Source organism: Carassius auratus, chromosome 32 (assembly GCF_003368295.1).
Source record: "Carassius auratus strain Wakin chromosome 32, ASM336829v1, whole genome shotgun sequence".
In the NCBI taxonomy this organism is placed as follows: domain Eukaryota; kingdom Metazoa; phylum Chordata; class Actinopteri; order Cypriniformes; family Cyprinidae; genus Carassius; species Carassius auratus.
This window is the reverse complement of record NC_039274.1, coordinates 24,578,289-24,591,054: the sequence shown is the minus strand read 5'-3', so window position 1 is coordinate 24,591,054 and position 12,766 is coordinate 24,578,289. Positions and strand designations below refer to the sequence as shown.

The following is a 12,766-nucleotide window of genomic DNA, read 5'->3' as shown; positions in this document are numbered from 1 at the left end:
CCCTACTGCTTTCTCTATCATTCCCATAGAGATAGCGATATTATTGATGGGATGGCTATGCTAATTTCTTTAGAGGCACAACTTTTATTTTGGAATTTGTTCAAAAAGGAATTTCATACACATCAGACTGGAAAATGCGGGCTGAATTCCTGAGCGTTTAAGGGGCAGCATGGGAATCTGATTTTCATAGTGAATAATGAATGTGCTATCTTTTAAAACGTGTGTTTTGTCTGGAAAGAAAATAAAGAGAAGGCGAGCCTTTGCCTTTGGGATTTAATAACGATTAATGCTCCTTTGAACACACTTAACATCACAAACACACAACTGTGTAGTGAAGCAGAAAGAGAAAGAGGAAAAGCCTCCACTTTGCAACTTGTCACATGGTAACACAGTTCTCTGGATCACGTTAGGAGAAAGTGTTTTGTCCTGTCTGTGTAAATACACCGTATCATTAGATGTCACCAGCTCCTAACACTAAATCATTCATGATCAGTCCTATTGATTCCATTTTTCCTAATTACAGGTCCTACTGTAACATAACTGCATGATGGTAATGAACGTAAATACATAATTAATATTAATAATTTCTTAGAGACGGTGCCTAATTATAATATATTATTTATTTATTTATTTATTTTATTTTTCTTCAATTTTTATGTTTTTTTTTTTTATTATTTTATTTTTTTGGGCACAATCTAATAACCGATCGATAATCAAACAGTCTCGCATCCGTGTGCTTTTCTTCAGTCACACGCACGCGCATTCCCACTGGGCACTTTTGTATTGTTATTATTATTGTTACCAAGGCGTTCCCATAATTACAACATAATCATTATATAATCCCACAACAAAGACTTTATTGAATCCGTAGCTTTTGTCAACTGCCGGGACACTGAACAATTGCGTTATTCTGCGTCTCTTTCCTCGCGTAAAAGCAACACCGGCCTGGGCGCTGAAGTTCAGCCCCCAAAAAAGTTTCATGTCCTCACCGAAGCACCTTTTCAGAGGACCTTCTCCCACGTCTCTGAGCGCGTCTCGACCGCTGTCTGGACCCTTTTCCTCTTTCTGTGATGGAGAGGGAGGTTGTTGGTTAGGCTACGCGCCCCGCTGAGAGGCAATTTCATCTCATATTTACAAACTGATAAAGTGCATTTGTTTTAAAAATGCGCTCATGTGTTAGCATATAAGAGTGCGCAAAAAGCGCTTTCCGTCTTGCCCGGTTTCTGTTTGTGTGCACGTATGTGCATGTGTGTGTGTGTGTGTGTGTGTGATTGTGTGCAACATAACCGGCTTATTTACATTAAATACGCCACAAGGTTACAGTGCAGATGAGCGTCATTTTATCACTCATTACTTCTCTCTTATACTGACTGATGCTCGCGCTCTCCTCTCGCCTCACTGGACTTTTTCCCGAGGATACAAGACTTCAGATACTTCCCCCAAAAGGTAAGCGCCTTTATTTTTCAATTGTAGCTATTTGTAGTGTTTTTCCACGGTGTTATTTAAACGGCGACAGGCATCAAAGCCAATTACGCCTCGTCTGAATAACGGGGCTGAGAATGTGAGTGAGGATAGACAGATTTTAATAAGTGTTTGCAAGGAAGTCAAGGTCAATAAGATGATCCGATGGAGTGAATTTCGCCTTCGAGTCTCTCCGCGTGGAGGAAACAGACGATCCGAGATGAGATCCCGTGCACCGGGGCTGTTTTATTAAGGGTTCAAGCTTTTAGTCCCATCACATGCCGCAAGACTCTCTCCGCTCTCTGTGAATGGACGACAATGGAGTGTCTTTTTAACGGCAATGCTTTTCACCGTCCAGCCAGGGGGAGTCCGAACAGACAGACGAGGGGAAATGTCTTGTGATGCTGGCCGATCGCTATCAATGAACGCGTTTTTATCGAGAATAAACTCAAAGGCGCTTTTTCATCACTCGGGATGCGCGAGGAACAGTTGGGAAACGGATTCGCGGGAGGACGAACATAACAGGTCCGAAGCGCGCGCGCATCTGTTTGTGTGTGTGTGTATGCTTTAACCCCCTCAGTAGTATGAGAAAATGATCAGCTCAGTTATGTGGACATGCTTCATTATTCAATGAAGACAATCTTTCGCAACGCGTCCTGACGCCCGGATGAATTTAAAGGTAAGAAGTGGCTAGATCAGTAATGGGCTCTCGGATGGATTTCACTCGATTCGCGTTCTAAAAGTCAGTTTGTGCTAATGCTGTTGTGTGTGTATTATTACATTGCACTATTTGTTTGAAATAGATGCAATATTGTCTAAATCGTTGTCACGTGAGATAATAAAACGGCTTCATAATCGAAAGCGTTTACTGGAAGCCATTGCACGCGTTTAGATGAACTTACTCTAAAGAAAAAAAAAATATAATAATAAACGCACGCTTTATATTTAACATTTGGCTCTTGTAAGGACACGTATATTAATTAAGTGTAAATACACATCGTGCATTATTACTGTGAGGCGGACAGAAGCTTTCCAGGGATGCGCACCAGGTCCGCTCGTGCTGGCCAAGCACAGATCTGGAGCTGGAAGAAAGTTTCCTCAAATCTCTGCTCAAACTTTCTCACTTCAGCCCCAAGGGCTTTGCGTTTAGGATTTCAGCTGAAGAGAACACAGATCGGTTGGAGAATTAGGATCAAAGTTACCCGGTGCATGTGTCAAAACTTGTGAGATGGAAGAGCCGGTGAGACCTGCCATTTTGTGCTGTGATCGACCTCTTATGAACAGAAGCCTTATGATGGCATTCAACAACTGAGGGCTAAATGTCATATCAGACTTAAAAACCTTTTTATCCGCGGAAAGAAAAAACACACGCACATCTCCCCTGGAAATGGAGATTTGAACGACTGCTGCGAACATTGTCGCTTGGGGAAATTATGTTTTATCAAGAGGGAAAAAAAAAGAAAGAACAAGAAAGTTGTAAAAAATTGGAGACTGGGATAGGAATGCGCGCGGGAGTGCGAGAATAATTCAAGTAAAGATCAAATGTTGTATGTTGGCATGATTGTGGGCTGCTTTTCGACACTCAGTCAAATTATTCAGTATTTTGTTTAATGCATATTTTGCTACTTGGTACAAATTATAACACTGTCAGGGTCAGAATTATAATGACACATTGCATCACGCGTCTATTGCACGAATGTCAGGTGCTTAATTCTTTATGAAAGGTCTTCATAAATCAAGCACAATTGATTTGCTGTCTCATGCATTCAGATCCAGCTGCAGATTTATCTTCTCACTTTATATGATATGACCCAAAACTTTTCCTTAAGGAGGAGAATATTACACACACACTCACATATAAACTCATTCAGACACTTTTAGTTCCTTTGCATCTTTCATAATGTTAAAATGAGATTTTTTTTATTTTATTTTTTAGATTAACTGTTCATAGAAAGGGGCAGATAGCAGGCGGCACAGATGTACTGTCATTGTTTAATGGATATTATGTCTGTAATACTGTCTGGGCGTAGACATTTTTGTCAGCTCTTTTCATTTCTCTGATTTGAAATGACTTTGTGTTATAGTCAAGTCACACATTCTTTTCAGAATCCCACACAATTCATCTGAAAGGCCAGCATTAACATGACCACAAATATAGCCCTGTAAGCTCCTTTCTAGATTAAAATAAATCAATCAATAAACAGTATGATGGATTATTGTAAAGAATGAGAGAGGGAGAGAAAATCGTCATGCATGGTGTAACTGAGAGGCCATCTGAATTGAGGTGATCATATTATGTGAAATGTTACATTTATTTAACAGCAATATTTCATTGTATTTAATCATGAACTAATCCAAAATTGTTCCAGGACTACAGTATTGATTTGTAATCTTAGTTTGTATGCCAATTAACATGTTTTATTTTTAAAATATTTTACTAATGAGCAAAGTAATTATAATAATAATAATAAAAACATGGGATGGCACGGGGTAGCCACAGTTGTTGAGGTGTTGATGTTATGGCAAGTATTGCTTATTGCAGGTTTAAAAAAAATATATATATATTATTATTATTTATATGTATTTTAATTTTTTTTTTTTTTTTTTTTTTTTTTTTTTTGTCGTTGCAAACACATAAGCAGCTAAAAATGTATATCATGCTCCCATGAAATGTATCCTCTATGAGACAAAAACATTTTTTTTGGGGGGGGGAGGAAAAATATGGAACTTGTTTAAATGCAGTGAGAGAGAGGGTGTTGTGGAGACTCTTGTGAATACACTCTGCCAGTGCAACTGATAGCAGTTTCGATGGGGCTAAACAGACCAAGCCAATCCTGTCAAAATGTCTCCTCCCTGGTGTGTACGCTCTCATTTACATATGCGTCTTGCACTCGTTCGGCAGGGAAAGTGTGTGTTGTGTGGCAGAACTTGGCAGCGTTCGAGAGCAATAGCATGTCCCTAGGTCTGCGTGCTCACCGCCGCCGTCACCAGTAACCCCAGTGTGTGGAGGTGCACCTCCCCAGCCCTCACCACAGCCTCTCTCTCTCTCTGTCTCTCTCTCTGTCTCCAGGCCTGTCACTCTCCAGCTTTGCCGGCTGGATCTGTGCTTGAGCCTTGGAGACTCGATCAAACAGCCATTCCACACTTAAATGCCTCCCGCTCCTTTTAATTGGAGGAAATTGTCTTCCAGATGCCCGAGCCTTAGCCAGGCAACTCATGGGGGACAGTATGGCAGGCAAGGCCGTGGCGTTTAGGTATTAATTGATATGTGCTGTGGAGACAGCGACCCCATGCCTCCACCCCGTCGTCACCCTCGTTCCCTTCCTCTCAAGTCTCAGGCCTTTCTCCTCATGACGGAAGAATCCTGAAATGCACATTTATTTGTTATGGCATTCACACGATGCTGTTTGCTTTCCATATAACATTAGAGACCTTGATGAGGAAGGTTATTTTAACTTCTGAAAAAAGAATCTATCTTTGCCTAATGACATTTTTAAATATTTTACTTTTTTGTTTTTTATATATTGGTGTTGATGGTAATATAAAGAACCTTTAACATCCGTGGAACATTACCATTGCACAAAATGTTCTTAAGAGTGGAAAAAAGTTATAACTAAAATAACAAAGACACATTCTTTGGGAAACACAAAATCGGTGCTTCTATGACACGAATGCCCACTGTTGGACTTTGATGACTATTGATTTGCCTCCAAATGCCATAACACAAGAGAGAGGATGAAAATAGGAGGGAAAACATGCCATTGAATTCTACAGTATTTTCATTTCTAATGTAAATTTTTGTGTTCACTCACACGCACGCACGCATGCACGCACGCACGCACACACACACAAATATTTGAATTATTATTTTTTTAATTTTCCTTTTTTCTTTTTTAAACGATACATTTTAATATAACATATAGTTGTATATAATGAAATGTTTAGTTTTCAGTCAAGTTTTATTTTTGGCCCTTCAGCATTAAAGTTTTGGCACTTCTGTTCTGTGGCATTGCGGTGAAACCCCCCTTTATTTTTTAAAAGTATAGAATAATTTTCCCCACATTGTTGTCAATTATCTCCAAACATCCCCATTTTTGGTGTAAAGTTACAGGTGTGGTCCTGTAAGGATCGCTATAGAATCAAACATCCTGAAAGTACATTTAGGAAAAGAGTGCCTCACATTACTCCTATGCCTGTCCTTTCCGATTGATCAAGCGCATAATTCCCTGTCATTCAATATCCGCCTGTGTACAGCCGAAGACACAGTTCAGCATGTCACTTTACGTAATATAACTGGGAATGTTCGATTACTGACATATGTCAACTTTTGTATTTAACAAATAATTATAGTGGAGTAAGGACATTTCGTTATGCACATGTCACTTATAAATGAGTGATGATTTCTAAGGCTTTTCGTCGTCGTTCGAAACAGACAGAGAGAGGTGGAGAGGGAGAGCGGGTAGAGGAGTGGAAGTTTTTGAGCGGGCTAATCACAGACGTCAGTCAGTGTGTGATCTAAGAATAAAGAGTGCCCTGACAGATGAGGTGGTGACGGATGATCTTGTCTCCACTGCCTCATGCCAGGGTGCCACCAGAAGGAGCGTCTGTCTGTCTATGGAGCAAGAGAGAGAGAGAGAGAGAGAGAGAGAGAGAGAGAGAGAGAGAGAGGTCTTTGCTCTAGTCCACCCAGAGGCACTTTCCATGAGAAAAATATATAGATAGATTAATGGCACTTTGAGAAATATCTAGCACTGGAGTGGAAGCATGCGTTAGAGTTAAAGTTAGCTTGTACGCAGATGACAGAGCTGAACAGATGTGTGCAGATGTTTCGTATCCTTCTAAGTTTTTTCCCCCTTTCTCATAATTCTCTCCTGTGGGAGAGGGAATGGGTGGACGAAAATCAGCCCTCCAACAGCACACACGTGCTCACGCTCTCACACACATTTTAGAGAGCGAGAGAGCGAGTGTGTACAGAAAGGCTGTGGGACATGTGGTCATTATGGAGAGTGTTGATTCGGGCAGGTTTACACAGCCTTGGGAGACACAGTCAGCCTTCGGCTACGGCGTTACTCATTTTCCAGACATGGGACTCCTTTTTAGCTTACCACACCTCATTTTTAATTTTTAATTTTTTTAAAACCTAGCATCTTATTTTTAGCAATTGAGGTTACTGCTGAGTTAACTTTTTTTTACCAAAAAATGAACAAACAACTAATTCCTTACTATAAGGCACCGTCTGACGTGACGGTTTGCTTTTGAGTCAGTGAGAAGCATAAAATTATAACCATGTCATCTCAGCCGACAGGGGCTTTGCGCAAACAAGCGACTTCCTGTCAATCACTGGCTGTAAGCACATGCTATTATGTTGTTTTGCATTCTAATCCGAGCTCTTAAAATAGTGGTAAATATTTGCAGCGCTGCACAGGCTGCACCAAAAATAGTGGCAGATACCTCTGATGGGTGGGTGGTCCGCCGCTGGAGCGGAGGGCATCTCTGTTACAAGATGTCTCCAGATAATTGGGGGAGTTTAACAACATCTACCCTTGAACTGTTTCCAGGTCATGACCTCAACGGGTGCACAACCCACCCTAAGTGTGAGGGACTGAAGCCCCCTGGAGGGCAGCCTGGTTAAAATGGACGCATCTGAGAAGTAAAGAGGGACCCTGCACCTTTAATTATGATCAAGAGGTTTTCTCCAAAGGACGGAGGCGTAGCAGTTATGTTGCCTCGTAAATCTGCCTCAGATGCAGTATATTGTGTTGAACTATTACGGTACACTATTATACTGCATATTCAACTGGCTCTTCAGGACCTGATTTGCATAATTGGATCTTTAATGAAACTTGCCTTGTGGAACAAAAAAGAAAAAAAAGAAAAGAAAAATGAGAAGAGAGATGAAAAAAAAAAACATTATAGTATTATAGGCAAACCCCAGTGAGTATCTGTGGTGGGAAGTTGCACTTGTCTAAAATAAATAAATAAATAAATAAAAGAAATAGAACTTGGAAGAAAGAAGAGTGTGTTTAAAGGAGCACATGAGCGGTGAAGTGACCTATGTTATGTACTCCCCGTCACTTACCAGCACACACACACGCGCACGTATACATCACTGGCGGAGCTACAAATAGGATGAGAAGTACCTCTGAAAGCTGTACATACTCAGCCAGGTCTCGGGGGTTATTACTACAATAGCTGGATTTCTTTAGCCTGAGGGATTTTAGCTTCTCTGTCGGCACTCATTCCCTCCACTTGTTACTCAGGGAAGATGGGTCCTTTGTAGGGGAGCCCAAGCCGCTCGCATGTCGGGATTCCTTTGCTGAAAATATTTTGACAATTTCCAGTCAGATCTGCACAGACTGAATTTCTGTCTTGCCCCCTCCACTAGGGGTGCTGTAACATCTTTTTTTATTTTTATTTTTATTTTTTTTTAAATCTCTGTAGCTTTGTGCATAATCAACAATTTTACACATGTATATTTAGTTTCCAGACACGTTGTAATCCGTAACATCAGTTTCTTACTTATTTGCAACTTAGAAGTGTTTTTTATTTTAACTTTTTATTATTGGTTAATTAAAATGCATTTGTCTTTTCTTCCTGTTCTTGAGCAGTTGGAGGTTAAAATGCTGATAGTGACCCTTTCAAACAGACATGACAGTCATTGTTAATGAATTTTTATTTGTCCTATGTTTGAAGGACCTAGAATTTCAAAAGTGAAGAAAAGAGAAAAAGAGCAAAGGAATATAAGAAAAAAAAAGAGAGCGGGGGTGTAGGGGTTGGGGGGTGCAAGCTATTTAGCTGCACTGTAGCAGGAGTGGTTTGTATCCAAGGGGGAAGAGTGTTGTTAATCAGGGAGAGAGTTTAAAAACGGATATTAGCTAAACGATGATGATTTATCATTGGAGGAGGGAGCCGAAAAACACAGAGGTGACTCCACTTCAGAGGACTGGGAGAGGATCATATGGCTGCACGGTTCACAGGTGGCTATTAGCGCAGTGTTGGAGAGGGGCGGCAAAAAGAGGGAGGGAGTGTGTGACAAAATAAAAATAAAAATACCCTCTATGTGCAAACGACTCTTTCACCCACTCTCTCTTTTTCCTTCTCCCTCTCTCCCTCTTTTTTCCCCCTCTCCATGCTCTTCACTTGGGAACTTTCAGCTGACAGTGTGTCCCGGCCCACGGTATCTCACAGGTAGGCTCATGTTATTTTTACTCCCCCCTAATTTCCCCCGAATACGACCCTTTTATGTTTTACACACACCGCACACACACACATGCTCACGCACACACTTGCACAGTCACACTAACACACGGTCAGAGTGCTTGTGCTGTTGATTCTCCCGGTAATGATGTCATTGCGATAGTGGAGGAGAGCAAATGTCTCCTGATTCCTCCATTTAACGGCTGGCTGAATTGGCTGATAATGATAGCATTGGCGTCTCCAGCCTTACAGACAGATCAGACCCTGTGAATTAGCTGCTCCTAACCAGAGAGAGAGAGAGAGAGAGAGAGAGAGAGAGAGAGAGAGAGAGAGAGAGAGAGAGATGGCATACGGAGGGGAAAGAGGAAAGCACTGGCACTGGCAGAGAGAGGGAGAGAGAGAGAGAGAGAGAGAGAGATGTTGAAAGAGAGAGAGGGTGATGTATTTAACATATCTGTGCTGTGCTCTTGAACAGGCTGTGAGAGATCTGTGTGTGGCAGTGCTGATATCAGTCAGGGACATGACCGCCTGTTTGCAAAGCTCTTTAATGCCTCTGCACGTCTGTCCTGCTACTTTGAACTGAACCATGGTCACATCAGGGCCGTATCACTCAATATCTGACCTTAATATTGGAATTTCTTTCAGAATAATAGAATTAATACACTTAAGTTATTTAAATTATTATTATTATTTCTTTTTAAATGAATGATTGTAAATGAACTCTTTTACTTATTTCTCAGTCCATTAGTTGACATTCTACAGTTTTATATTCTAAATATGAATACGTCTTTCACCATAAATGCTCTTTGTAAATATTTAGTGACTTTAAATACCATGCAACCTAGAACTTTTAAAACACCATTTTCCTCTCCTCTAATAGAGTTTTGCTGTTTGTTTTTTTTTTGTTTTTTTTCTGGTGATCTTAAAGTAAATAAATAGGCCCGGATGCTAATGAGTGCTCCAGGGTTTGAACACATGGCCCTCTGTGACTGCACTCCTCTAGTCATACCAGCACTGCCACATCTCCAGACCCTCAGTGTCATACGAGTATGCAGACCTTCCTATTATTTATCCGTGTGGTCTCTTTCATTCAAAAGTTACCCACACAGACCCTCCCCCCATTAATTTAAACAGAATATAATATGATCATAAAAGCATCAGTGGTGTCTTACTGTAGTGTTTGTGGTAGAGGGTATACATACTCTTATATGGAAATAATTGCATTGTTTAAATGCTGTAGACATATATACACGTACAATCAGCCACCTGGTTGCTTTGTTTGTAGAGGGCTGTCAGTCCTGTGAGAAGCACTTTAAGGAACTCTTGCTGAAGGTGAGAGTTAAACAGTATTTACTTTGGGGAATTTGCCTTTATTTATCTGCATTAATACAGAGGTGAATTATAAAGGGGCTCTCAGAGAGAATTCCCCCGATGCTCAGCTTACTTTAAACACCTTTTAAGTCTTAAGATGTGTTTCTCCCCTCCTGCTGACACTTACCCATAACACATCTCCCACCATCTCCGCCGGTTTTCACAAATCAGCTTCTTTTCCCTCTCCCCCTTTCTTGTCTGTTATTGTTTTTGTTCTCTCGACTGCGCCCTTTCTTCAGTCTTGATCACGAAGTGTTGTTGTCTGTCTCTTAAGTTGCCCGTTTCATCTCTTTTGTTATGGCGTCTGTGCCAATCGTTGTAATTGGGAGAAAGCTAAGTTAAGTGAGTGAAGGAGAGAGTGTGGGGTAACTTGCCTTGCAACTCTTCCCCATGTTTTTGTAAATAAGGCTGTCAGTATAGATGAGCCTGTGGTAGTGTGGACGATCCAATCCACTCCAGACACAACACGACTGGAGGCTGAAAAAAACAGTTACACTTCTTGAAGTTTTTATGCATGACTTCTTTGCGTCAGATCAGCCGCCAGCATCCTTCTTAACTTCCCGAGGTCAAGTGAAGGAGTACAATACTTAACCTGTTTATTGCAGGAACATGCATTTTTGAAGTGAGAAATTTTTGAGCATTACTGGAAACGTATGTTTACAGCAAATCTTTTGTGTCTGGAGTTTTCTTGGGGAAACAAGATGGCATAATGTTTCCTGCTTTCATTTGAAAGCATGCTGTGCATTTTACATACCCAGTGTAAAATAAATGTTCTTTTTTAAATATAAACACGATATTTATAGTTTCGATTTTTATACCTAAATGTGGGTTGGATTTCGCTAAGATGCTTAAGGGTGAATTAATTTCATGACGCTAATCAGAACGTTATGGGTATCGGCTGTTTCAGAGCGAGAGCGACTCTCGTAACAAGTCGAGCTGGCGATGATGTGATTCGTGCAGAGGAAGGGGCCCGTGGACTGGTGTTGATCATTAACACTTGTCCTGTATGTGTGGCCCCCTCATCAGGCGGCTAAAAGATCATCTCTATTTAAATTTGCATGATGATGGTACTGTGACCAGTCATCTTTAGATCAACTAACTAGAGAGGCTTAAGGTTGAGCAGAGAAGATTCATGATCCCCCCTTCCCCCGATCTCCCTCTCTCCGTCGTGGGAGGTCCCCTTTATAGTGCAAACCTCAGCCCCCCTCTCGTCCCACGTCTCCAGGAATGATGATCCGACGCGATCCTGTTTCAGCGCACGCAGAACATGGAAGCTATGGGAGATTTTCTCCTCAGTTTATATATTTTTCTTCCTCTCTCTCTCTCTCTCTCCTCAGTCTCTCTTAGCCCTCACTCAGCCCCACTGATTGCCGTAGCCTCAGGGCTCTCCCGCGCACACTACATCCCTGTGATTATATTAATGGCCTCCCGCGCTGGGTTTTTGAGGCTGAGGACGGCCGGGGTAATGCGAAGCATCGCCAAGGAACGGTTAAGGAGATGGACCTCTGACCGCAGGGGGTCTCGGGATCAAGGCCCAGGTGGGCCACTGCCTAGTTCCAGGCTCCCCCTGGGCAGGCCACTTAACTCGCAACGCCTCAGTGAGCACCCTAACCACAGCCGTAGCAGAGCCCACACTAGAGAAGGAGAGAAAGAGAGATGTGATGTGGGGTTTCTGTGTCTGCTGTGAAAAAGGGAAGTTATGAGTGAGACAGAACAAATCACACCCAGAGGCTTTTGGCTAAAACTCACAAAGCTGGCTAATAATTCTCCTCTGAGAAGTATTGATCTCTATTTGTTATTATGTGACTTCTAGGCACTCTCGCACGTTTATTTGTCTTCATTAGACTTGAACAGCACCTGCAGCATTGTAACTCCAAAACGGAGTGTGTGTATTTGCGTTATTGCATACGGAAATGTTTGTTTGCTTTGCTCCCATGCTATGTGTTTGCGTGTTAGCGCCTTTATTCGGGAGGACTTTGTTATTTCTTTCCCTCTAATTTGGGATTTATTGTGAAATTGCTGTGTGTGTACATGTGTGAAATGTTGGTGTGTACTGAATATATCGCCCACTGATACGTGGAGCGGGATGTGTTTGTATCCCAGAGAAGGACTTGGTGCTATGGGTTCTGTAGGGGTCCGTCTCCCCTCGTCTGGACGTTTGATCAAGGCACACGAGGCGTCTGCCCCATCCCATGCTCCTCTGTTTCATCCCCTCGCCTTGGCTGATGAATCCCCGCTTTCCACACTTTTGTTGTCGGGAGTAATCTGGGAAGTGATCTTAATTATGGAGGCCGGGTCGGGTTCTTTCTCTACCGTCCAAATGTGCTTTTAATCAAATACTGTTGTCAGTTGGTTATAAGTAAGGGGGAGGTACTGCACACCTCCAAGCCTAAGAAGAGAGAGAAATAGCTGGAGAACAGAGAGCATCCGGGGACTGTGTAGAGGAATAGAGCAGGTGTTTGAGAGGAGCTGTGAAGCTCAAGGTGAAATATTGCACCTGGATTCTTACTTTTGGAGAGGGTGTGTTGCAAAAACTCACTATACTGTAGCACCATTTATATTTAACAAAACAAAGATCTATATGGTGAGAGATTAGTTTATCATAGCCAGTAAATGATTAATATGTCTGCAGATGTTGGCCATTTTGAGGTCATTTCAGCTAATACACTGTAAAAAAGAATTTGTTGAGTCAACTAAAAATATTTTGTTACCCCGCTGCCTAAAAATTTTTTGTTAT

At 41.7% G+C, this 12,766-nt stretch overlaps 1 protein-coding gene across 4 annotated transcripts in view; it reads left to right on the top strand.

The window, feature by feature from the left end:
- Positions 1–731: 731 nt before the first annotated feature.
- LOC113051902 (zinc finger protein 536-like) overlaps positions 732–12,766 on the top strand; it is a 182,082-nt gene continuing 170,047 nt past the window's right edge. Inside the window, exons 1-2 of one of the 4 annotated variants that reach the window (XM_026216070.1) lie at positions 732–1,446; positions 8,616–8,649. The gene's annotated coding sequence lies outside the window, so the exon portion shown is untranslated. The other 3 variants (XM_026216074.1, XM_026216073.1, XM_026216071.1) reach the window with 3 other exon arrangements.